This window comes from Felis catus, chromosome A1 (genome assembly GCF_018350175.1).
Source record: "Felis catus isolate Fca126 chromosome A1, F.catus_Fca126_mat1.0, whole genome shotgun sequence".
NCBI lineage: Eukaryota > Metazoa > Chordata > Mammalia > Carnivora > Felidae > Felis > Felis catus.
Window position 1 is genome coordinate 224,188,684 of NC_058368.1, and position 25,604 is coordinate 224,214,287.

Sequence of the window (25,604 nt, forward strand, 5' to 3'; positions counted from 1 at the left end):
CCACTGACACAGAGATTTACCTTGCAATTTTCAGTTGGCATATCATCCAATTCTGAAGTTTTCTCTTCCTAGGTTACCTATTCTCTCCAATAATATACGTTTTTATATTATAAAGCCAGTTTGAATGTATGCAATGACTTCTTGCTACTCAATAGTATTCTCATACAGATTTTGGCACCAGAAAATGGGGAATGGTAAGAGATGTTGAAATGTGAAATTCAGAAAGTGGAGACTTAGGCCATGGAAAGTTAAGATGCTATGTTTTCTGTCCAATAACTTGGTGGCACTTGTTTTGCACATACTAGAGTTGGTCCCTAGACACAGAGCAATGGGTGGGTCACTACAGTTGCACAGCTCGTCTTTCATATGGCCACAGAAGATAATGACAGTGAAGGAAGACCTTTCCCAGAAGGCTGAACCAATGAGCATGTTGGACAATTTGATACACCATGTGTTTTGCCCCATTTGTCATTCTAATATGTGTTTATTGTAATTATTCTCTCTTTATAACTTAAAATATTGTTGGTAGATAAGTGTTTCTAACATGGTCTATCATGTCTTTTGCCCTCTCAACATCTTATTTAGATGATGCCTAGAAATTTAGGTTTCTGTCAATTCCCAGGGTTCTAGCAACATATGAATAAATTCAATACTGATATTAATAGAACAGAGGAAAAATTAAACTGGGTCCAAAGATATAGCTACCCCAAAGGATCAATTGCTCATAATTCCTGCCCCACCATAAAACTGCTTATGAAAAAACTCACATAATCATATTTATATTAGATATTGTCTGCAAATTTTCCTGACAATGTTTGATAAACACACATACTAATGGTGATAAAACAAATCACTCTAAACTTTTCTGAAGGCATTTGGCAAAATGTAATAAAAGTCTAAGAATGTCACTCAATAAATTTTTACTCTAGAAATCTTTCCTGAGGAAATCATTTCAACTAAAAACAAGTATTTCTGCCAAAATATTCATCACATAATTACTTGTAATAGTGCAAACTTACAAAAATCATAATCATTTATAATAGACTGTTGCTGAAAAGACAGATCCATAAAAATAATGTTTTCTAACTTAAAAAATGTGTTTGAAGTTAATTTATTTAGCTTGGGGATATACTTAGAGTGTAGAGTTTAGTAAGAAACGTAAGACAAGTAGTTTACACAGATTTATCTGTTATTCTTAATATATAGAAAGATGTGTATAATGCTGATAATTGTTTTTGGATAATGGAATTATAGATTTTTTCAATTTTTTTCCAAATTCTATACTCCTTTTTCACAATGAGAAAATTTTTCATTATGGAAATACAATACACATAGTATTATTATAATGAACTTGACTAGGAGTCATAGACAACAAAATTATGGAAATCAGATTTCTCACCATTGTATGTTGAATTATGTTAAGCACGGCGTCTTAAGATTCATAAGGTAAAAAAATAATGCATTAAAATGTTTTACTTCTATCCCTCACCTCTAATATTTGAATTCTCATTTTATATGAAATATAATTTTACCTGTTGCATGTTGTGAGATATTAGTTATTCTAATGGATCCCAAGTGAATTTCTGGTTGTGACGAAAAATTGATTGTTATTCATTTGACATATTATCAGAAGGATATGAAAGGTTAAAAGTGAGAAAATGTCTGTGTTTTTTAATATTAGTTATCTTTAGATCTTCAAATAACAGAAAATGCAAAATGCGGCTAGTGTATTTATGAATAAATTACATTCACAGGCACTTTAACAGACAACATGAAACTTAGGCTATTCAAAATCCCAAGCAGAGTTTGTTTGATTATATTTAAAATTTTATTTTAACTTATAAATTGTATAACCTAGTCTTCAGTTACTATATGGGTCACTCTCCTCAGGCACCCGCCTCACTAACCAAGGTTGGCATCAATTTTTTCACCCAGCCAAGATTTTAGTTTCAAAAGTTGTTTTGATAAACACTTTCCACAACTCCATTGAATTAAATCACATTAGGGAAACATGGTCCGAGTTAGATTTGGCTTGTCTACGTAGCACTTAAAACCAATCCAAAGGGAATCCGAAGCCCCTGCATATGGCTCAAGTACAGTCAAGAACCAAGGCTGCATGTAAATGAGAACGCATAGGTAGCTGGGCCATCTGTCTGCAAAGTCCTTCCTGATTTGCTTGTCGAGAATGTTACAGGTTTAGTTAAAGCAGGCAGTCACCAGGGGGAAAACCGAAGACAGCTGCCTTCTCTCTGTAACAGAACAAGGCAACACTCACTAATAGGAGTTGGGACCTGTCTAACCTAATCACAGAAATCTCAAATGGTTTCTCAGCAGTCTATCCATCTATCACTGACATGGCTGAATCCTTAAAAATTTTGTGTATGCATGAGTCATAACTATTCCTTTTACTCTATTCAAATGAGAGTTTTTGCCTTTTATAGATCACAGACAACTTCCACAATAAATAATTAATAAATAAATAAATAAATAAATAAATAAATAAATAAATAAAAAAAAAGAAATCTCAAGTGCGTTTGGCTTTGGATTACAACAGTAAAATATTACACAGCACATGTGGTATATTTTTTTTAATATAAATATATTAGGGATGTCCTATTTCTATGAGAGATTGAAGTCACTTTAAATTTAGTGTAAATAATTAGACTATATATCATGATAAGGTAAATCAGTTTACATCCCGAGATGGTTGAAGAAGTGAATCCATCGCCTCAGCCATAGAGACAGGTTATATATGTTATTAATTATGTTAAAAGACTTCCATCATGTTAATATAAAAAGTCATGCTACCTTTATTTCTTACTCAGGCTATTGAGTATGCTGCCTGTGTGTGAGCTAATTGAGAGCTGTTTCTCTCACTGTTAAGCAAGACTTCTGTTAAATGGCAAGCACCCACTCTTTTCTTTTCTTTTTTTTTTTTTACTTTTATTTATTTTTGAGACAGAGAGAGACAGAGCATGAACAGGGGAGGGTCAGAGAGAGGAGACACAGAATCTGAAACAGGCTCCAGGCTGTCAGCACAGAGCCCGACGCAGGGCTCGAACTCACAGGCCGTGAGATCATGACCTGAGCCGAAGTCGGCTGCTTAACCGACTGAGCCACCAAGGCGCCCCACCTCCACTCTTTTCAATAATCTTTTCATTGGTTATGTCACTTATAAAAGTATAGGTACTTAAATTGGTTCTCTTAATACCAGTTGTCAACCCAAATAAAAGCATTCCACAAATAAAAAGGGCCATCAGCTAATATTGTCTTTAAGGAAAATTACTTAACATAATATCTCGTCTGTAACATGGGGGAAACAGTACCAATATAGCAGTGTCATTAGTATTAAATAAATGACAGTAAAGTTTCTGGCATATAGGAAGTTGTTGGTAAATGGCATATTCATAAATAAATTTTCATATTCATAAAATAATTCACAAATTCATAAAATAAATTTTTGAGTTCTATGCTATATGTACAGTTACATTCTGAGTGGTTAATATTACTAACAAATAAACATATCTATATATATGAACTGTTTTCCTAGTATATCAATCAGTTTGCTGAAAGGAAGTCCAAAATATGCCATAGGTAGAATAACGTATTATCATGGATTGTTCAGAGGGCAATGTGTCTAGTACATAAAATGTAGTTGATTCATGTGATCTATGTTAATCCCTGTTAAATTCTATTTTAAGCATAGTAATTTTAAAAATATTATCAAAAACAACTTTATTCTGGGGCGCCTGGGTGGCTCAGTCGGTTGAGCTTCCGACTTCGGCTCAGGTCATAATCTCGCGGTCTGTGAGTTCGAGCCCCACATTGGGCTCTGTGCTGACAGCTCAGAGCCTGGAGCCTGTTTCTGATTCTGTGTGTCCCTCTCTCGACCCTTCCCCATTCATGTTCTGTCTCTCTCTGTCTCAAAAGTACATAGATGTTAAAAAAATTAAAAAAAAAAACTTTATTGAAATATGCTTCTGTGTATATGTTTAAATGAAGTACCAATTTATACTTAACTTGAAAATATATGTATTTTACTCAGAGATAAAATACTGGGTTTCCCTCATAGCGTGATGTGAAGGATTCCAGAAAATCTACCCCAAATCAACTCCTATCTGTATTATTATTAGAAAAACTCCTATCTTGATTAGTTTGTACACCCATTATACTGTCTTTTTTTTAAGTTTATTTAAGTGAGACAGAGAGAGCGTGAGCAGGGGAGGGGCAAAGGGAGAGGCAGAGAAAGATTCTCAAGCAGACTCTGGACTAACAGTGCTCAATCTCACCACCGTGAGAACATGACCCAAACTGAAACCAAGAGGCTGATGCTTAACTGAGTGAGCCACTGAGGCACTCCTATTTTACTGTCTTTTTAAAAGAATAAACAACTCTCCTCTGTTAAGTTATTTAGCTGTCCCAGTTTACTCCCTACTTAGTATTTATTTACTGCTTTATTGGTTCCCAGTAAGTTTCTGATTTTGTTCTTTTGTCCACCTTCCAACACAGAAGGCGATCCGCTATCAGGCTCCAGGAACATATACTGACTGGTCTATGACCATCATGGCACTCTCATATCTATTCTCATTTGTAGAATTTGGGGGGGTGGGAAGCATGACTGATTCTGATTAATGAGACACAGGTTTCTGTATGCTTTTTCTGAGAAATGTGTCCTTTATCTTATCCTCTGAAACAAATCCAAGAATAAAGAACCCTTCTTCTTTACGTAGATATTGTTTACCCTGAATATAAAATCTGGAAAGACTTTAAGAAATGTATTTTGCTCTAGGTTGAAGCTACAATATAAAAAAACAACAGAAACAAGCAAGAGGTTGAACCTGAGGATATTTGGAGCTTACCTGATATCTGGGGATCCTATTACTTGAAATAATATAGATCCTTATATTATAAGCAACTTTGAGCACAGTCTTCTTTTATTTACTGCCAAGATCATCCCAACTGCTAATTGTCACCCAAGAGAAAATCAGGTTTATCATTTCCTTTCAAGAATAGGACAGTATTGGCATTGAGGAAATTGGAAACTGAGAAGTGGTAGATTAAAAAGGATATATGGCAGCAGCAAAGAAATATCAAACCACATCCTTCACAATTTCCTGTAACACATGCCTAGGAACCGACACTGAATTTCAAACAGGTTGTTCTCAGAGCTAACATCAAAGCACAGGTATTCCTCTGAACCTTTATCTTAATAGGATTTATAAAGTTAAATCAAAATTTAAAATTTTTCTAACACTAATCTAATAATCTCATTTGCATAGGTCTAAATTTGCATGTGTTAGAATTTAAATGTAGATTTTAAACTTTTACATCTTCTTAAAGACTATCACAGTGTCTTAGGGAACATATTGCAGAACAAAATTGCTTATATAAAGTCCTTAAAATCAAATTATCTACCCTGCTAATGATCAGATTTCTACCCTAAATGTTGGAAGCATTCAGCCCCTGATTTTACATTTATATATATTTCTTTCATTCCTACAATATCAGGTTTCATATCTGCAATTTCCAGGGGAAAAAATATGATTAAAATTAGGTTAGAAACAAAAGTAGAACTCTGTGAAATCATTCTATTTTAAGATTTCAGAGGGTCTATATTAATGTCACTTTTTCACTTAAATTTACAGATTTCCTAAGAACCTTGTAGCAAGCACTGTAGATTGGTTACCCCAAACTGACTCATAACCCCTTCCTCTACTGAAAAGATGGTAACCCTTCCTGGACTCCATGGAGCTTCTTGTGCAATTGCATTAATGCCTAACAATAAAGTATTTAAGGAGTTTATGTTTGGATCTTCTTGAGTATTAAAGACCTAGGGTTTTGACATTTGCCCTTCTCTTTTTTTCTCTCCCTTCTATCTGCTTGGAACATAGACTAAGAGCCTTTGCTAAGGACTAAAGATTTTAAAATTGATTTTTTCCAGCTGCTATAATGTATACTTGATACTTCAAATTAATTTTTTTTTTACATTTTATTATTTTTAAGAGAGAGAGAGAGAGAAAGTGCAAGTGGGGGAGGGGCAGAGAGTGAAGGAGACACAGAATCCGAAGCAGGCTCCAGGCTCTGAGCTGTCAGCACAGAGCCCAACACAGGGCTGGAACCTATGAGCCATGAGATCATGACCTGAGCCGAAGCCATATGCTCAACCGACTGAGACACCCAAGCACCCCTATACTTCAAATTTAATGTGTATGGTTTTTTTTTTAATTTTTTTAATGTTTATTTATTTTTGAGACAGAGAGAGACAGAGCATGAACAGGGGAGGGGCAGAGAGAGGGAGACACAGAATCTGAAACAGGCTCCAGGCTCTGAGCTGTCAGCACAGAGCCCAACGCAGGGCTCGAACTCACGGACCGTGAGATCATGACCTGAGCCGAAGTCGGAAGCTCAACTGACTGAGCCACCCAGGCGCCCCTGTTTTTTTTAATTACACAAGAGTTTCTGACTATAATGTAATTAATTGGCAAACATTTGTTTACAGAAATATAAAAAGATATCCATCCTTACTTAGGATACAGAATGTTTCCTCCCTAATTGTTCCTACCCCATCGCTCTCACACACACACACACACACACACACTGATAGCAGGAAAAATGTCAATTTTATTATGATAGGATTGAGATGGGATGATGTATCTCAGTACGGTGTCCACATGGAATTTCTATGTCCAAATGGGATCTCAGAATAAGACTTACTATTTCAGTCACATATTCTGCTACTCACAAACAAGATTCCCCTTATGAATGAAGTGTCCAGCCAGGGAAGACAGAAGCCATGATGAAGACAATAAAACTGTTCTCCCTGGGAATGGGTTTGCTTCTAAAAAGGAACAGGCATGGCGAATCTCCCATGCCCTGTCAGTCTTTCTGGCGAGACTAAATATACCAAGGTCACGAGGCCTTCACTCTCAGACTGGCAGATTGAGCAGGAGGACAGTAAAGTCAGAGGCTACTTAGAGAAAATCTTTTGTATTAGAAACCAGGAAGGTGTTTTATCTTTCATCTATAAAGACAGTATTAATCGTATGTATTTAAATGTTATATATTCTATCACTTTAAAATGGATTTTAGGGGCACCTGGGTGGCTCAGTTGGTTAAGTGTCCAACTCCGGCTCAGGTCATGATCTCGCGGTCTGTGAGTTAGAGCCCCGCATCGGGCTCTGTACTGACAGCTCGGAGCCTGGAGCCTACTTAGGATTCTGTGTCTCCCTCTCTCTCTCTGCCCCTGTCCTGCTCAGTCTGTCTCTGTCTCTCAAAAAGTGAATAAACATTAAAAAAATTTAAAAAAAAACCTAATTTTAAACATGAATTTGATGCTCTTTCTTTAAACCATATTTAATTTACAAAAAAATATTTATTTAGTTCCCTGCTTATACTTAACATACTTAACAAATACATTTCCTCTCTCATTACAAAATGCACACTGGTGAGTCGTAGCTGTGATTACTGATGTTAACTGCCTAACATTCAAATTACAAGAATACTTAAAATAGATGACTGCAAGTAAAAAGGCATGCATATGACCCAAACTGAGAAGAATGTGCCCTTTGACAGCAGGACATAGCAATAGAAATGGGACAAATCCCTAAATTCAACATAATTATATAATAATATATAGTGTATATTTTCTTTTTAATTCAAGTTAGTTAACATGCAGTGTAGTCTTGGCTTCAGAAACAGAACCCAGTGGTGCATCTCTTACATACGGCACCCAGTGCTCATCCCCAAAAGTGCCCTCTCCAGTGTCCATCACCCACAACCCATCCCCCCACCACTTCCCCTCCAGCACCCCTCAGTTTGTTCTCTATATTTGAGAGTCTCTTAGTGGTTTGCCTCCCTGTTTTTCTATCATTTTTCGTTCCCTTCCCCCATGTCATCTGTTGGGTTTCTCAAATTCCACATGAGTGAAATCTTAGATCTCTCTCTGACTGTTTTCACTTAGCATAATACCCTCTAGTTCCACCCATGTCATTGAAAATGGCCATTCTTTTTCATCGCCAAGTAGTATTCCGTTGTGTGTGTGTATGCGTGTGTGTGTGTTTCCGTGTCTGTGTGTGTATATATACCACATCCTCTTTATTCATTCATCAGCCAAAGGACAACTGGGAAATTTTCAAAATCTGGCTATTGAATCAGCATCTTTGTATCCTTTGGATAAATACCAGTAGTGCACATGCGGGGTCATAGGGTAGTTCTATTTTTAATTTTTTGAGGAACTTTTGTACTGTTTTCCAGAATGGCCACACCAGTTTGAATTCCCACCAACAGTGAAAAGTGTTCTGTTCTCTCTGCATCCTCACCAACGTCTGCTGTTCCCTGAGTCTTTATTTTAGCCGTTATGAAAAGTGTGAGGTGCTATCTCATTGTGGTCTTGATTTGGATTTCCCTGCTGACGAGTGATGCTGAACATATTTTCAAGTGCCTGTTTGCCACCTGGATGTCTTCTTTGGAAAAACGGCTATTCATGTCTTCTGCCCATTTTTCAATGGACTGTTTTTTGGATGTTGAGTTTGGCAATTTACTTACAGATTTCGGATACTAACCTTTTATCCTATATGTCATTGGCAAATATTTTCTCTCCTATTCTGTCTCTGGAACTCTCGACTTTTCATGAAACTTGAAAAAAATATTTTTGAAGATCTCATGTAAAGGATATATGCCAAATAACTGAAGTGGTATTTGTAATGATCCACAGAAGACACTTGGCCTCCTAGCCACCTCAATACTTCCTAGTAAGAGTCCGTACATGTCTTATAGGTGTCCTCAATGGGGCTGTAACCCAGCTCCTTACACGAGTTCCCTGTATGCTCCATCATGGGCTGGGAGCAGCCAGTGAACATCCTGGCTTCCAGAAAACCATGTTGAATTCAGAGCACAGACCTGACTCAGAACTCTGTGAGGCACATTCTCGTCTCTCACATGTATCAATAAAGAAAAGATATAGCACTGATATATAACTGAAAACGTATTAAAAGATAATTTAAGAAATATGTTTTTTTCAAATTAGAATAGGAAGTAGATCTTTAAAGCAGACATGAAAACAAAGGCAAAAAAGTCAATTGATACGTGGACCACACGAAAATGTAAACTTTCATAAAGTCAGAAACATTAACCTTCAAGAAAAAGTACATACCAGGGTAAAATAGTTGGAATTTATGTACTATAAAAATATCAATATTTACAATTCATGCAGAATTCCCCAAGTCAATAAGAAATCACAGTATTTCATAAAAATGGGTGAAGTATTAGAATATGAAAATCTAAAGATATTTTTCAGTCATCACATAGTCTTTTGTAGTAAACCTCAGCTTACCTTGGAGCATCTAGAGAAGCCTAAAGTAATTTATTAAAGGCACCAAAAAGCTCTGGATGCAGTCCAGACACACAAACAGGAAGATTTTCCCTCTCAAGATATTTGGAAAATTCTGAAACTGTTGGACGGTTGGTCAGTCACAGAGCTAAGCTAAAACCTCTGAAGGGCAGATAGACAGGCCTCCAGTTTCTCTCCAGGGAGGAGATAAAACCCTGCCAGACTCACTGGCAAGAACAAAGCTGGTTCACTGACACTGGGATCCAGTCCCCTTTCAAAGGGAGAGAGTGAGGACGGAGGGCCTTCATCTTTATTCACATGTTCAGAAATGGCACATGAACCCTTGCTCATGGACATTTGCTTCCAATTTCTGTGGAAGAGAATAGTTTATATTGGATAAGTAACAGCCCCCCCCCACTTGCTCTCTTCTATCATATTCTTTTGCAGTCTGACAATATCCAACATTTTCCTTGTTGAAAAATGAATTTTCCATTTTATGGTTCATAGACATAATGTAGTATTCTCAAGTAAAAATAAAAAAATCAAACAAATCCGTTTGACCCTTTTAAGACTTGTAAGGGTCCTTATTATGAAATATTTAGATAGCAGGAGACAAAATGCCCTTTTATCATTATAAATGGCACTGTGTATTTTTGCATACATCCTTTACGATAGTTCCATAGTTTTCCATGAATTAAAGATAACAACAGTTTGAAATCGTTTTCTTTTTCAGCACTCACGAAACTAAGTTTTTCTAAAAAGTAGAAATGATAAAGTAAAAGAACAATACTAATCCTCTATATATTTTATGACTTTTGCCATATTTGCATGTTTGTTTTTGAGCAATTTTTTTTGTTTCAGCAATTTTGCAGCCTCTCTACTTTGATCCATAAGGACCGAGAAAACTCTTTTGAGAACTTTATCCCTATTGCTGTTAAGTCATGAAAGAAATAATTTTCACGTTTTTTTTTTTCTCCACCTCTGCTCAGATCCAAACATCAGGGATCAAAACCAAAATAAGCTCAAGTGAAAGGCATGTGTGCACACACAAATACACAAAATGAGAGGTGTTTTATTACCTGGGGACATAAAAGTTTAGAGCCAAGAAGATGGAATGAATGTAAGTCAGTAACTTGAATATCCAGCTTACTGACAAACTCTCAAGGAAGCTGTCGATCCATGATTGATGAGGAAGGATATTTTGGATTCACTAGCTCTCTAAGAAAAATGTCCTTGAGGTATTCTAGTTGAAAGATCCATAATGTCAAATTCCCCACCAAGTAATGACTACATTACTTGAAGGAATTTGCAGCATACTTCCATTTCAAATTCATGCAATGAATGTAGAGAACTTATGATAGCTTGGCTTTTCAGAAAATAATTTTTTATATAGTTTCCTAATTTATGTTATATTAATTGCTACGAGTATTCATTTTCCCTTCCATTTTTCCTGTGTTTTATTTATCTATGACTTCCAATTCACACATGAACTTACCTAAAAACTAGAGATGTTCTTTTTAATAGAATACTGATCAATATTTTCATTCTCATTTGATGGATGGTTATCCTAGAAAACAGGTTAGTTTGATTTACTGAATAAAATGATCATTATGATCATGATGATAAAAGCGACCAACAGCTGTGAAAAACTTGCTCTGTAACTTGGCTTCTCCTAATGTGATTACCCGCTATTGGTTATATAAATTATCTCATAACTTTCATTTTACCAATATGGAAAATAAATCAGTACAAGAATTTAAACAACATAATTGAGATGACATGGCTAATAACAAGCAGCGATGACATTCGATCCAGAAGTCCCATTAGAAAGGCTATGCTTCTGCTATTCTAATACTGTTTCCTAAATTTAAGCTAGCCAAACAACAAATTGAATTATGTAAATATGTATATTACTGTAAGACATTATAAAGGTAAAAATTAGACAAATGAATCCTTCACCCATGTTTTGTAATATTTTCACTGGCATTTGAAGCAGGATCAAGTTCTACAAAAAATACTTATTAAAGAAACTTTTATAATTTTGGAAGAAAACTAATATTTTTTTTGGAAAACATTCTATTTTATACAAGGAGTTCATTTAATATTATTTTTCAATTAAATTCTATTTCCTTTCATCTATGTTCTTTTATTTCCAAGTCTAAAAGAAAATTAACAGTTTCAATGCCCATTTGATAACTGCTTCCTGATCCTGGGTCAGTATCTCTACTTGGCTTTATGATTTTCCATATGAGACCCAAATCCCTGGTAGACTAATTTAAACAGATACATGCAAAATATTAACTAAGTTTACTAGTGAAGGCAAACATGGCAAAGATCCTCTGTTGCAAAAGACCAGCTTTTCTGCTTCGGACAAGTCTTTGCTTCCTTGTAATATGGTCTCTTCATCATAGTTTTCTTAACCCCCAAAGAGAAATTAATTATTCCTAGGCTTCCTCAACATAATTCCTCTTTACCCGATTAAGACTAATTATTACCTAGACACTGATCTGCTTACAGAAAATTATTCTTTAGAGAACTGGAAATTGAGGTAGGAAGCTTTATAAAGAGTGCTGCCATATAAAATACTACACTTGAATAAATAAAGAATACTAAAGGGGCTATCCATACCCATAAAAAGCAAACAAAAAATATGCTGTTTTTGTACAGGCACCTTTTTCATAGTCAACTGATGATATAGAAGCAACAATTACTTGAATTTTAATATAATAATAAATTATAACTTTTGTAATGAAAGATGAGTGACACATTTTAAACTTAAAGTGTCTTATATGTTCTTTTATATTTGATGGTTAGGACTTGACTTGCTATATCAAATTCTTATAGCATCCTTGGTTGTTTTTTTTTTTTTTAATTTTTTTTAACGTTTATTTATTTTTGAGACAGAGAGAGACAGAGCATGAACGGGGGAGGGTCTGAGAGAGAGGGAGACACAGAATCGGAAACAGGCTCCAGGCTCTGAGCTGTCAGCACAGAGCCCCACGCGGGGCTCGAACTCACGGACCGCGAGATCATGACCTGAGCTGAAGTCGGAGGCTTAACCGACTGAGCCACCCAGGTGCCCCTAGCATTCTTGGTTTTAACTGTAGTTTTTTAAATGTATATTTTATGACCTATGGATTATTACCAGATGATTCTCTTTCTTAGCGGAATGGGGTTTCTTTCTTGCTTTCTTTCCTTCTGCCATTTAAAAAATCTTCATCCATCATTTCTCCTTGCTTTTTCTTACTTTCTTCCCTCCTCCCTCCCTTTCATTTTTTTTCTTACTTTACTTTTTTTCTTTTTCTTTTGCATTCTTTTTTATTAATTTAGCTTGATAATGAATAAATCTTAAAATTCTATACTAAATGTAATTTAATATGACAAATCAGATGAAAGAATGTGATTTGTCATATTAGAATATGAAAGAAGAATATGAAAGAAGAAGTTAATGTATGTTACAATCTTAAGACATGAAAATATTACTCTGTCCACATAAGAAAAACAATATGAAATCATTCTATCCTTAGAAATGCTCATATGTATATTATATTTTAAAAATACCTTAAAAATGCTACAAAATTCTGAAATTATAATAAAATAATCATATTATTTATTCTTACAAATAACCTTAAACTTTAATTTGGTTTAGAACTTTATGTATTTTATTTCCCTTGAGAAAGTGTTTTTCCTTTGTGCCATTTTGAGCTTATGTTTTTATTAATATTATTTTTAAAAAGCTTACTATGATTTCACTTGAAAATACCTCTAGAACCATGGCTGAATTGTTTTATAGAATTTTTTTCTTCATTGTATTAGATGTACTAGCCAAAGTTGGAACTACAATGACTTACTTTTAATGAGAAAAATATTATTAACCACTCCAAAATAAATAGCATGAAGAAAAAAGAATGAGTCATATCTATAAATGCAAGTAAATCAAAATCAATGTTTATATTGGGGCAACCCAGAGGCTCAATCTGTTAAGCATCCAACTTCCACTCAGGTCATGATCTCACATTTCATGAGTTTGAGTCTCCCATTGGCTCTGTGCTGATAGCTCAGAGACTGGAGCTTACTTCAGATTCTTGTCCTCTCTCTCTGCCCTTCCCCCACTCACACTCTGTCTCTCAAAAATAAATAAACATTGAAAAAAATAAATGATGCTTATAGTGAAAGGAAAAAAATGAAGATATAAGAAGTTTAAATGAGTTCTATTCTTTAAAATATGAATTTTTCCACATCAGTGATATTTCTTGAATCATTCCAATAATGGCTAATTTTTAACTTGTTAAACTTACTATTATTTTCTATAAGAATGAAACACAAAACAAGAATTCACATAAACACTTGCCTTAAACATTGCCATAATAATGCCATATTGCCACACAGTTCCAAGATCAAATTTTCTTCTTTTAAATTCATATGTTCTTTAAATTTTAATTGAAGTTTGGTTGGCCTACAATATTATAATAGTTTCAGGTGTACACCATCATGATTTGATAATCTATGCATTATGCAATTTTCATCGTAAGTATGGAGTGGCCATCTGTTACTCTACATTATTATAATATTATTCACTACATTCCTTATGTTGTACTTAATTCATACTTTCTTATATATGAGAGTCAAGTTGTGCTTAATGTTTTTGTCCTCCATAAATTCATATGTTGAAATTCTAATGCCTAATGAGCTGTTATCGATAGGTGGATTTTTGGGAAAGAAATATGGTCATGAGAGGGGAGTCATCATGAGCAAGATTAATGCCCTTATAAAGGAGACCCACACAATTTCCTAACCTCTTCCACCATGTGAGGATAGAGGGAGAAGGTGTTGGCTATGAAAAGAAAAAAAAAAAAAAAAAAAAAAAAAAAGCCCTCTGCAGAATGGGACTGTGCCGGCACAGTCATCGACTTTCCAGCTTCCAAAACCTTAAGAAATCAGTTTCTGTTGTTTCTAAGTTACCCAGTTGTGATCTGAATGGCCTAAGACAACAGGAAAGAGCAGTGTCTGTTTTGCACCACCAGCGTGAAAAACATCTCATCTTTCATGAAGCATTGGGCAGAAAACTAAGAGGAGCCATGTTTGTTTTTTAATCGGGGGGGGGGGGGGGGAAGCAACCCTAGAGCAAATGTGGCTGTAGCCTTGCCTAAAAAGCAAACAAACAAACAAACAAAATCAAAACAAACAAGCAAAAAACCCTTAAAAATATGACTCTAAAAGATCAGTTTCCAAATAGCTCAGTTGTGTCCCAGAACTAAGCTCAAAACAATTCAGTTGCAAAAATAACCAAGATCCAACAGGAAGGGTTTAAAATACGTGCTATCTAATAAAACTTACCATTCATTAAAAGAAGAGAACGCAATCCACCTGCCCTTCCCCCGCTCACACTCTGCCCTGAGTCCAGGCTTAATCCAGGAGGGTGGCTCATCCAGATTTGTGGTGTGAAAGCTTGCCTAGAGATCCACCAGCAGCAGAGGAAGGAAAGAGTAGCCACTGAAAAATCCACCCAGACCTTTCTTTTATAGTCTGGAGGAGCAAATGCTTCAAGACTCCAGCCCAAGGGCCCTGAAGCCTTCAGATGAAATGCAGCTCTGGGGTCACCTTGGTTTTAGCCAATGAAATGCATGTCAGCTTTCTGACCTCTAGAATGACACACGATAAACTGTATGGTTCTATGCCACTGGATTTGTGGTAATTTATTATAGCAACAATAGCAAACAAATACAGCTGCCATCCTAATAGTCTATACAAACCTCTTGAAACATTCACTATCAACCCTTGTAGGAAAGTTTGATCATGTCTCAACGTTTTCAATTTCTTACTGACAAGATTCACCACTAATACTAATATTCATCTCTGTAAAACCTTTCTCAGTCTCTTTGTAATTCTCTTCTTTACCCTGTCTCGCTATTTTTCTTTCTCTTACACAATAGCAAAATGTACTTTTTTGATCCCAAGATTAAGCTCAGTTTCCACCTTCTATTTCTTGTTAACTGAGTAGCTCTGTTTAATCTTCTATAGCATATATCACTTATACTTTAAAATTCATTGTGTCATATGTTAATCAAACTGCCATTTTTTCGTTCATCTCTGTTTAGTTACATTTTTAGGGACATTAGAATTTGTCTGTGATATAACTGCAATTCTCAGTTTGTTATTTGTCTTTTGAATTTATTTTTCTGGATAAATTTTGTTTTGGTAGTTCCATTTTGACCTGAGTTATTTCTTTTTATTTAATATTAACAACAGCTATAAAAAAAAAAAAGCATGGAGCTGCATCTTTAATAATTATACACAAAGTTGCCTCAGTCAAATCTCACAAGAGAATCTCTAAGTTCAGTTGTATAAAGAGAATAGATTGACTGTATCATGATGGTTAGTTCTTTACCTTACTGCTATGATTAAGGGGTACTAATAAATTGTTGACAAAATATAGAATTAGAAAGGCTAGGGTTAGTAAAATCTCATATGGCAATAATAATGGTATGATCAATGCCCAGAGAAAAGATTGGGTCAGGGAGGTGGGTTAAGATCAAAAACAAAAAAACAAAAAAACAAAAAAACAAAACAGACAAACAAAACAAACAGGCCAGAAGTTAATCTAATCAACACATTCAACAAAATCAGAAGAGAGGAAATAGAGTTTTATGGCAATAAAAATGGGCAGTTTGGGGGGCAACTCAGTTGCTCAGTCAGTAGACTATATGACTTTCTCTAGGTCATGATATCACGGTTCATGAGTTCAAAGCCCCACATTGGGAGTGTCAGCCGATCAGGGAGAGCCACTTGGGATCCTTTGTCCTCCTCTTTCTGCCCTTCCCCTGCTTGGACTCTCCCAAAAATTAAGTTAAAAAAATAAATAAAAGAAATGGGCAGTTTTGTATTAACAGACAGGAAGAGTGAAAGGGTGACCAAGCTGTAAATACAATTTAAGGCACCCCATTGTGTTAGGTCTCATAACCACAAACTACTATTACCTGAATTTACCAGAGTCACAAAGCAAAGGTCACTTCTTTTTCAGGTACCTAGTGTCCCAAAAGACCTCATCTTAGGTCTTGTGGGTGATAGCAAGAAATAAAAATATTCAAGCTTAATTTCATAGGTACAGCTTAGAAGATTGAAGAACAGAACTTTGATAACTTTTAGAATATCTTCAAAATTGTCAAACTGCTAGTTGTTTAATGAAAAAATAAAAGCATTTCCTTATGGTTGGTAAGTCTATCTATGTATCTATGTATCTACCACCTATTTATTATCTATATATCTACCTATCACTTATCCATCTAAATATAAAAGTTAATTGAGTTTACCTTGAGAACATTTATCATTGTGTGTCAATATCAACTGCATTTGTGAAATGAGTTGAGTATTAAATGAGATGAGTATTAAAATGAAATGAGTCTGTGAGATTATGGGGAGAGGACCCCCAATAATGGAAAACTGTGAAAGAGACAGCGGTTTAGTCAGATTCCCATCAGGCTAAACACCAATTTCATGGAAGGTGAGTCTTTCTGTGTTTTTGGTTGTTTGTTACATTAAATAGGTATTGTTCAGAGATCCAGTCTCTTGGTTCATTTATCATCATCATCTCAAGTAGATTATGGCTAATGATGGGTAAATATGCACTGGTGATTTGGATTTGTGAGGATGTTTATTTGTCTGTTGAACATGAAGTTTTGTTAATACAGTCATTTTTCAATCTCCCCCAAGTTGCAGTGATTTATATCCATGTAGATTTAAAAAAGTGGAAATTAATTTCATGCCATCAATTTACTTTTCCACTGAGTAATTTGGGATACAAGATGTTAGTTTAAAATGTAAGAAGAAAATTAACTCCTAGCAAAGTAATTTAGCCATACAGTTGGACTTTATTTTTCCATTAAAGAAAGAACTTTTGAGTGTACATAAATTTTTAATTTTGCACTGAAAACAATATCAACACCCAGCTGTAACAATTACTTCCAACCCATATGTATCTGTAATTATTAAATATATATCATGTCTTATTTTGTTACTCATACCAGTGGATTTTCTTTTAGAGATGATTTTGTCACCAAGTACATTTGTATAGCCGCATACTATATATCAGGGTAGATTTTTAAAAAGCCCTTTTAAAAATTACTGGTTCAAAATAACAGAATTCTGGTTTTAGTGTAACACTAATTTTTCATTACCCAAAGATATACAAAGGAGTTTTGATATCCATTCTATTCTTCAATTAGGTATACAAGGTCATCAGAAAACAGAACATTGATGTTCATTTAGCCTTGTTCTATTAGTAATGGGAATTTTCTCTAAAAAAGTTATTTAAATTAATGTTTTTCATTTATATATGCTCTATTTTATCTGTATTACCCAACTATAGAAGAAACTTAACAAAATATGCCTGTTAAAGGAAAAAAGAGACATCAGACCCATGGAAAAGGAGAAGAAACATGATTATATAACCTCTTCTGTAAGGATATTGTATATTATTATTTCCATTTTACCAGTGAAGTGTTTCAGGTTCCTGGAAAATGAGAAAATTATCAAGGATTGACTAAATAGTTGTCTAAGCAAATATGGTGCTCTTTCAGATCATGTCTGGAGTCTCTATATGTGCTTACTGCCATAACTGTTTATTGCAAACATACATAAAATACATCAGTTTTAAGGTCTTCACTGATATATTGGAGGCTTAAAATTTATCTTAGGACAACTATGTATATAGTGTATACGGAGGTTTTCCAAGAAGGGAATGGTTACATTTACAAACTGCTCTCCTCTTACAGAGCACTAACTCTAGACTTTAAAGGAAGCGGTGAGGTTATATTGCATAATCTAACTTTCAGTGAAACAAGTCACAGTACCTTCCTCTTTCAGCTACTTGATAAGGATTTTCAATAACGGAGAAGCCCATTATCACAGTTTCAGTACCACTAGGCTACGCATTATATCCCGTTTCCCATAACTTCATACTCATTACTATTCTGGTTACCTTTTTCAGGTTGAATTGTAAGTGATTCAAAGGTATTGCTTAGCACTTCCATGGATAAACAACACTATCATCTTTTTTATTTTTAAGTTGTAGACACTAAGCCTTTATGAATATAACCAGAAATCTCATCACCTTCTTCTGCAGTCGTGATCCTGTCAATAACTGGATCTATCTCTTTGGATCATAAATCTGGCACCGAATATATCCACTACTCCTATCATATAATTTCACGTTTCATTTCCCTAAGTACTCTGTATGGGACATTCCCTTTTGCTGCGTGCCTGCCGTGTCTATAAAAGAGTAAATCACATTCTGTGCTCGTATCACTTTTAGAAGAGTCCCAAACCCTCTGTATGGAGCTTCTTAAAGTAATTTTGAGACCCGGTGAATAAAAGAACTGGCTATTGCCATATGGAAAGGAAGAAACATAGGAAGCCATAGGATAAAATATGAATCTCAGGAAATACTCATTTTTGGAATTGCACAAATTAACTTGGGAAAAGAAAGTATCATTTGGGAACTCAGTGGAGCTAAGAAAAAAATATTAAAAAGTATCTCCAGGGGCGCCTGGGTGGCTCAGTCGGTTAAGCATCCGACTTCAGCTCAGGTCACGATCTCGCGGTCCGTGAGTTCGAGCCCCGCGTCGGGCTCTGGGCTGAGGCTCAGAGCCTGGAGCCTGCTTCTGATTCTGTGTCTCCCTCTCTCTCTGCCCCTCCCCCGTTCATGCTCTGTCTCTCTCTGTCCCCAAAATAAATAAACATTAAAAAGTATCTCCAGATAGAAACTCAAAAGTAGATATCAATAATAAGAAGACTTACACTCCCTCCCCAAATATAAGGTGTCATTTGCTATGAAAATTGTTTTAATGTGGCAACTGATGAAAACAATCTTGAACTAAGAAACCAAATAAGCGTCTCTTATTCCTCCGCCCCCTATGATGGCCTCATAATCCTGTGAAAACAAATAATCACGAATACAACAAAGTAAATAAAACAGAAAAACATCAAAACGAAACCTCATGTTCATTCAAAGTTACTGAAATAACATAGAAGGATCAAAAACCTTCGGCAAATCAAAGTACTCTAACACAATCTAAATAGAAGAAAAATCTAATACAGCATTGCAATATGAATTAGGTATAACTGAACTACTGCATAAGTTGGGGAGGGAACCTGAAATTCAAAAACTAAAACCAAAAATAAATCTACAGGAAAACTGTAAGAAAGATATGGGCAATTATATTATTATATGCAGAGCCCTTGAGGGGAGGTAGAGAGACAGGGGGTTGAGGTTATCCTTCCCAACTTCACAGACATCTGGTTTGAACTTCTGACTTGGTGTGGAAAATTAATTGTGAGCACAACTTATATCGCCATCTTCAAGAAGAAACGTTAAGAGCTAAAATATACACTTCCACGTTCCATTTTGTCCCACGCTTTAGTGACTAGTCATGCGTCAACCAGAAATTGTCCTGATACTCTTGGCTCTGGAATGGAAGCAGATTTTGCAGAGTTCACCCTGAATAGGTTTGAAGGCACAAAAGGACAACTTAGCACCTGTTTCCACAACTCTGCTACCTCTCCATACACACTGGTGACCTCGTGAGGTGTTTCCTCAAGGAGGTGATGGAAAGGAAAAGGCAAACCAGGTTTGAAGGTGAATCTGTACCATATGCTACAAGTGAAAAGTTGCTTCACTAAAGCCCACTTAGATAAGGCCATGAAGGACTGGTGGTGAAAACTTGTCTCAGTGAGAAGAAATTCAGATGATAAAATTAAACACACACACACACACGCACACACACACACGTGATAACACGCAATTTCCTCTTTCCAGAGGTACATGATGAGAGCCAGATGAGACGTTATCCACCAACGCCAGTTTGGAGGAACTGGTCTGAGGTGGGAACTCCAAAATTATTAATCTGAATGGTTCTCTAAGAAAGGAACAGATGTTTCCCTCCCTTTCTGAGAAATGGATAGAAAAATCTTAACACCTTCTACTTGGGAAGGATTCTGGGTTCTTACATTGGGAACATAAAAAAATGACTCCAGCAAAGACAAAACTAGGGACTTCAAGCTCTACATCCCAGACAAGCGTCCACGATCCTGGTTCACATATCTCCTTAAAGTGTAAACATATAGCTTTGGAGAGGAAACTGTCTCAAGATTTCTTTCACTAACTAGTCAGTCATAATTTAGCTTCTGAGAGGTGTTCTTTTGTAAATATTTTCTCTTCCGTCACACAATCCCTTCCTGAGGACGCTAACAGGCAGAGAGTATATCAATGAGCTGTCCTGTGTCTGATGTTTGGATGCTATAAACACACGGCTCCCACAGAAGCTGGAGAGGGACTAGATTGAGCTCAGAATGTTTACAAATCCTGCTCCATCTTTCTAAGATCAGTTTGGCCTGTTAATATCCCTTAGCTGAAATTCAAAGTTTCTCTAAATGCAGCTCTTTCTGCATAAACGAACTGTCCCTTCCAGTTTCCAGTAACCTCTCCTTCACCTTACGTATTTGGAATGAGAGGTGATAAATTTCCCTTATATTAACCCCACCTCAGTGCTTTCTCTATACCTTGTAGTTTTCCTATGTACATGGATACACCTTTTTTAAAAAATCTTAAAAAACACAACCCTCATAGTATCTTTGAATGTGCCATTTCCTTCCTTATGTGACTCATCTCATTGTCTTATTTTTAAAATTATCTTTATTTATATATTTTCCAACTGACCAAAGGGTACCTAAGATATCCACATCGGGTTTTTCATCATTTATAAAAGTTTTTTTTAAATATTTATTTATTTTTGAGACAGAGAGAGAGCATGAGAGAGGAGGGGCAGAGAGAGAGGAAGACACAGAATCCAAAGTAGCCTTCAGGCTCTGAGCTGTCAGCACAGAGCCCAAGTGGGGCTCGAACCCATGAACTATGGGATTATGACCTGAGCCGAAGTCCGATGCTTAACTGACTGAGCCTCCCAGGCACTCCAGGTTTACATCATTTTTTAAAATGTTTATTTTTGAGAGTGAGAGAGAGAATGTGCCTGTGCAAGTGAGCAGAGGAGGGGCAGAGAGAGAGGGACACAGAGGATCTGAAGCTGGTTCAGTGTTGACAGCAGAGAACACGATGCAACTCACGAACTGCAAGATCATGACCTGAGCTGAAGGTAAACGCTTGACTGAGCCACTCAGGCGCTCCTCATCGCTTTTTTTTTTCTCTTCACACTAACATTCCTTTTTTTCTTTAGTGCTGTATTATAATAACTTCACGTAAACTTTTCCACATTTGCAAGTGATCATATCTGCCTTGATTTCCTATCTGTTTTGAAGAAATGTAGCTGAATATTCCTTAACACTCCCTACCTCACCTGGCTTCAGTTTCCTCCCTTGTCTTAAATTTTACTTGGAACACACGTTGGTCTGCTCTTGCTGCCACACACAATGCCACAGACCGTGGATCTTAGCCAAGAGAAATGTGTTTTCTCACAGTCCTGGAGGCTGGAAGGCCCAGCTCAAGATGAGGACCGATTCAATTCCTGATAAGCGCTCTCTCCCTGGCTGCCAGATGGCTACCCCTTCACTGTATTCTCACCTGAACTTTGCTCGGTGCCTATGGCCACAGAAGGGCTTTCCGATGCCTCCGATAAGGACGCTAATCCCATGCGCGCCTGGGTGGTTCAGTCGGTTAAGCATCTGACCCTCCATTTCAGCTTAGGTTATGATCTCACAGTATATGAGATGGAGCCCTGTGTCAGGTTCTGTGTTGCTTGGGATTCTCTCTCTCTCTCTCTCTCTCTCTCTCTCTCTCTCTCTCTCCCTCTCCCTCTCCCTCTCCCTCTCCCTCTCCCTCTCCCTCTCTCCCTCCCTCCCTCCCTTGTGTGCATGCTCTCTCTCTTTCTCTCAAATAAATAAATACAACTTTAAAAAGGACACTAATCCATCAGATCTGGACCCCACTTTTATGACCTTATTTAACCTTAATTACTTCCTTAGCGGTCCCACCTCCAAACACCGCCGCAACGGGGGTAGTGGTTTTGACATATGACATGTGATTTTGAGAATACACCAACATGCAGGTCATAGAAAACAACTTGGTAGTGCTTCAGACTACTCGTCTCTGAATATTGGATCATTTAGGACATTGGGGGACAAAAGTATAGTATCTTGGGCTTTTCTCTCTGTTCTGAGACCCCAAGTCAGGGTCTACTCCACTAATCCAGGAAGTCATTTCACTCTTATGCATTTCAATTTGTATGTTCCTCTTATCTTCATATGATTAAGAACATAGGTTATGCAATCCAGAGTGTATTTTTCAGAAATATTTGTAAACATCCTCAATCAATAGTACTAGAAGAGGAGAACTTTCTGGGGCCCCTGGGTGGCTCAGTCAGTCAAGTGTCTGACTTCGGTCCAGGTCATGATCTCACAGTTTGTGGATTCGAGCCCCTCATCGGACTCTGTAGAGCTGACAGTTCAGAGCCTGGAGCCTGCTTCAGATTCTGTGTCTCACTCTCTCTGCCCCTCCCCTGCATCATGCTCTGTCTCTGTCTCTCATAAATAAACAAACAAACATACATTTAAAAAAATGAAAAAAAAAGTAAAAGAGACATTCCTAATGTATCTAAATTACAGGATGGTTTATTTTTTTTTAATTTTTTTTATATTTATTTATTTTTGAGAGGCAGAGTGAGGCAAAGTGAGAGTGGGGGAGGGGCAGAGAGAGAGGGAGACACAGGATTGGAAACAGGCTCCAGGCTCTGAGCTGTCAGCCCAGAGCCTGACGCGGGGCTCGAACCCACAGACTGTGAGATCATGACCTGAGCTGAAATAGGACGCTCAACCGGCTGAGCCACCCAGGCGCCCCGGGGATGGTTTATGTTTTAAATTACTACTAGTGTAGCAGAAGATCTTGTGCCAAATATTTGATTAAGATGTACCATTTGGAGAATCTTCTTCACAGTCTTAAAAGGTAATCTATTTTTTAATGGTGGTAACTGTTGAATTTAACAATCAAAATCTTTCATAAGCAACTAAAATTTAAAAACAAAATAACAAGGAAATTAAAATCACTGCATTTTACCATCTGCTTACATTTATGTTTAATGTGCCAAATCATAATTTGCAGACAGAAATTGTTTCTCAAGCTACATAATTAAACTTTAAAACAAAAATTCCTCACTTATAAAATACTAATGTTGACTTAGATATTAGAAGTGCAATTTTGGATGTTGAGAGGAGGGTTAGAAGAGTATGGAAGAGAACAGATCACAAATAGGCATCTAAGCAAGGGCTATACAATTTTTTAAACCTGAAAATAAGGCACCATTTTTTCATCCCAATGCCAATTTCTCAGCTGTTCTTAATATTTTTTATGAGCATCAAGTAATATTTTATGGAAATTATTAGATGAAATATAATAAGATAGTTTACTTGTGGTAATTGAAAGGATTAATCCAAATTTTCTGTGTATTTTCAAAGAGTAGATGTGTATTAATGGAAAACACATATAAAAAATCATTGAGTCAAAGATAAATGGAAGACGCATGACCACAGCCCTCACCCCTTCTGTGTTACTTTTGAATATCTTAAGAATAGTTATTTTGTGCTTGCTTTTAAATTTTATCCCAGGAACTCCTCTCCTAGGATGCATTTATCTGTTTGTTTATTTTTTAGTTTGGATAGCCTATTCTGGATTACGCTCAGAGAAAATGTGTGATGTGGGAGGAAGAAATCTTTAAGCATAGAGGTCAATGGCTATGTTGAAGTCAGCTAGAACATCCTGGCTCACAGTAATATAGCTCTATTTCATGGAACATTTATTATTACAACAACTAAGTATGGCACAGCTTCAGCTTGGCAAAAGTGATAGAATGCCTCCTGTAAATATTAATAACTTCACTGTCTTCATTTTGCACATACGTTCCCTTGACACCTTTGAATATATCAAAACTATTTTTAGAATTAGTCCCTCACAGTGGAAAGCATATATTTAATGTGGATTCTGAGTCGAATTACTACAAAAGCATTTTCAGATCCCTAAACATTTCATAAGAGATATCCCAAGACACCACATATCATTCGGAGTGTCTACAAAGTAGAAACTGTAAATATCTGAACTTGAGGATGCTTTCCTACATGTGCATTTGCATTGATGAGTGCATGACAAAGACTTTATTTATGTTTATTTTATTTTATCACTCTCTACTGGAGAAAAGAAAAAGCAGGGTACTGATTTCTACAAATCCATGCAAATTTACACACAGCACATATGCTGTTACTGTAGATAAAAATAATGAAACTGAAGTCTCTTTGGATTATTTTCCAATACATTTTGCATGTCTCTTCTGATGCAGAGAATTATCAATTTCTTCAAGTTTGTTTGTGTGTGTGTTTTTTAAATCTGGATGCATTTACTGCCTATTTGCAGATACATGCAGATACACACACACACACACACACACACACACACACACACACACACACACACACACCCTACCTGGCATACATCTAAATATAGATGACAGATCTAGATATAGATTACAGGAATAAAAGTATTTGTGTTATTTCATACTCTGAAACCAAGAAGTAGGACAGGAAGAACATATGTTTAAAACTATTATTGTTTAAACATTGTTATTATTTAAAACATGACTTATTTACAAATTATATGATATTATAAGCAGAAGATATCTCATGTACTTTTTATTTTTAAAGTGAATTGAGATGATTTTAATACATTTATCTAAAACATGTCATAAGTGTTTGAAATGACTGTATTTTATTTAATATATCAAATATGTTTGCTAATTCATATATTCTATTTAATATTAATTATTTTAATTTTGTTTTTTGACTACTTTATTTTCTTTACTATATGTAGTAGTAGTTTTACATTATTATGCAACTTTATAAATTTCATGATATCTTTCTAAAAACATTTACTTTATAATTATTGCTTGTGTTATTAAGTATCAACTAATCCATAGCTATTGTAGTTTCCTGAGTATAATTTCATTAAAATATTTTTTCCTGATTTGTTTGTATGTCTGAAAATTTTCTATTCTCTCATTATTGGCCATGGCTTTGACTGAATATCTGTTTAAAATTACTCGGGGCGCCTGGGTGGCTCAGTCGGTTAAGCGTCTGACTTCGGCTCAGGTCATGATCTCACGGTCCGTTAGTTCGAGCCCCGCGTCAGGCTCTGTGCTGACAGCTCAGAGCCTGGAGCCTGTTTCAGATTCTGTGTCTCCCTCTCTCTGACCCTCCCCCGTTCATGCTCTGTCTCTCTCTGTCTCAA

At 36.0% G+C, this 25,604-nt stretch overlaps 1 long non-coding RNA gene across 1 annotated transcript in view; it reads right to left on the reverse strand.

Annotated features, from left to right (window-relative positions):
* Positions 1 to 1,805: 1,805 nt before the first annotated feature.
* Positions 1,806 to 25,604, reverse strand: part of LOC123380439 — a 57,881-nt gene continuing 34,082 nt past the window's right edge. Inside the window, exon 2 of the long non-coding RNA XR_006586191.1 lies at positions 1,806 to 2,249. This is a non-coding gene — a long non-coding RNA (uncharacterized LOC123380439). The remainder of the gene's footprint in view (positions 2,250 to 25,604) is intronic.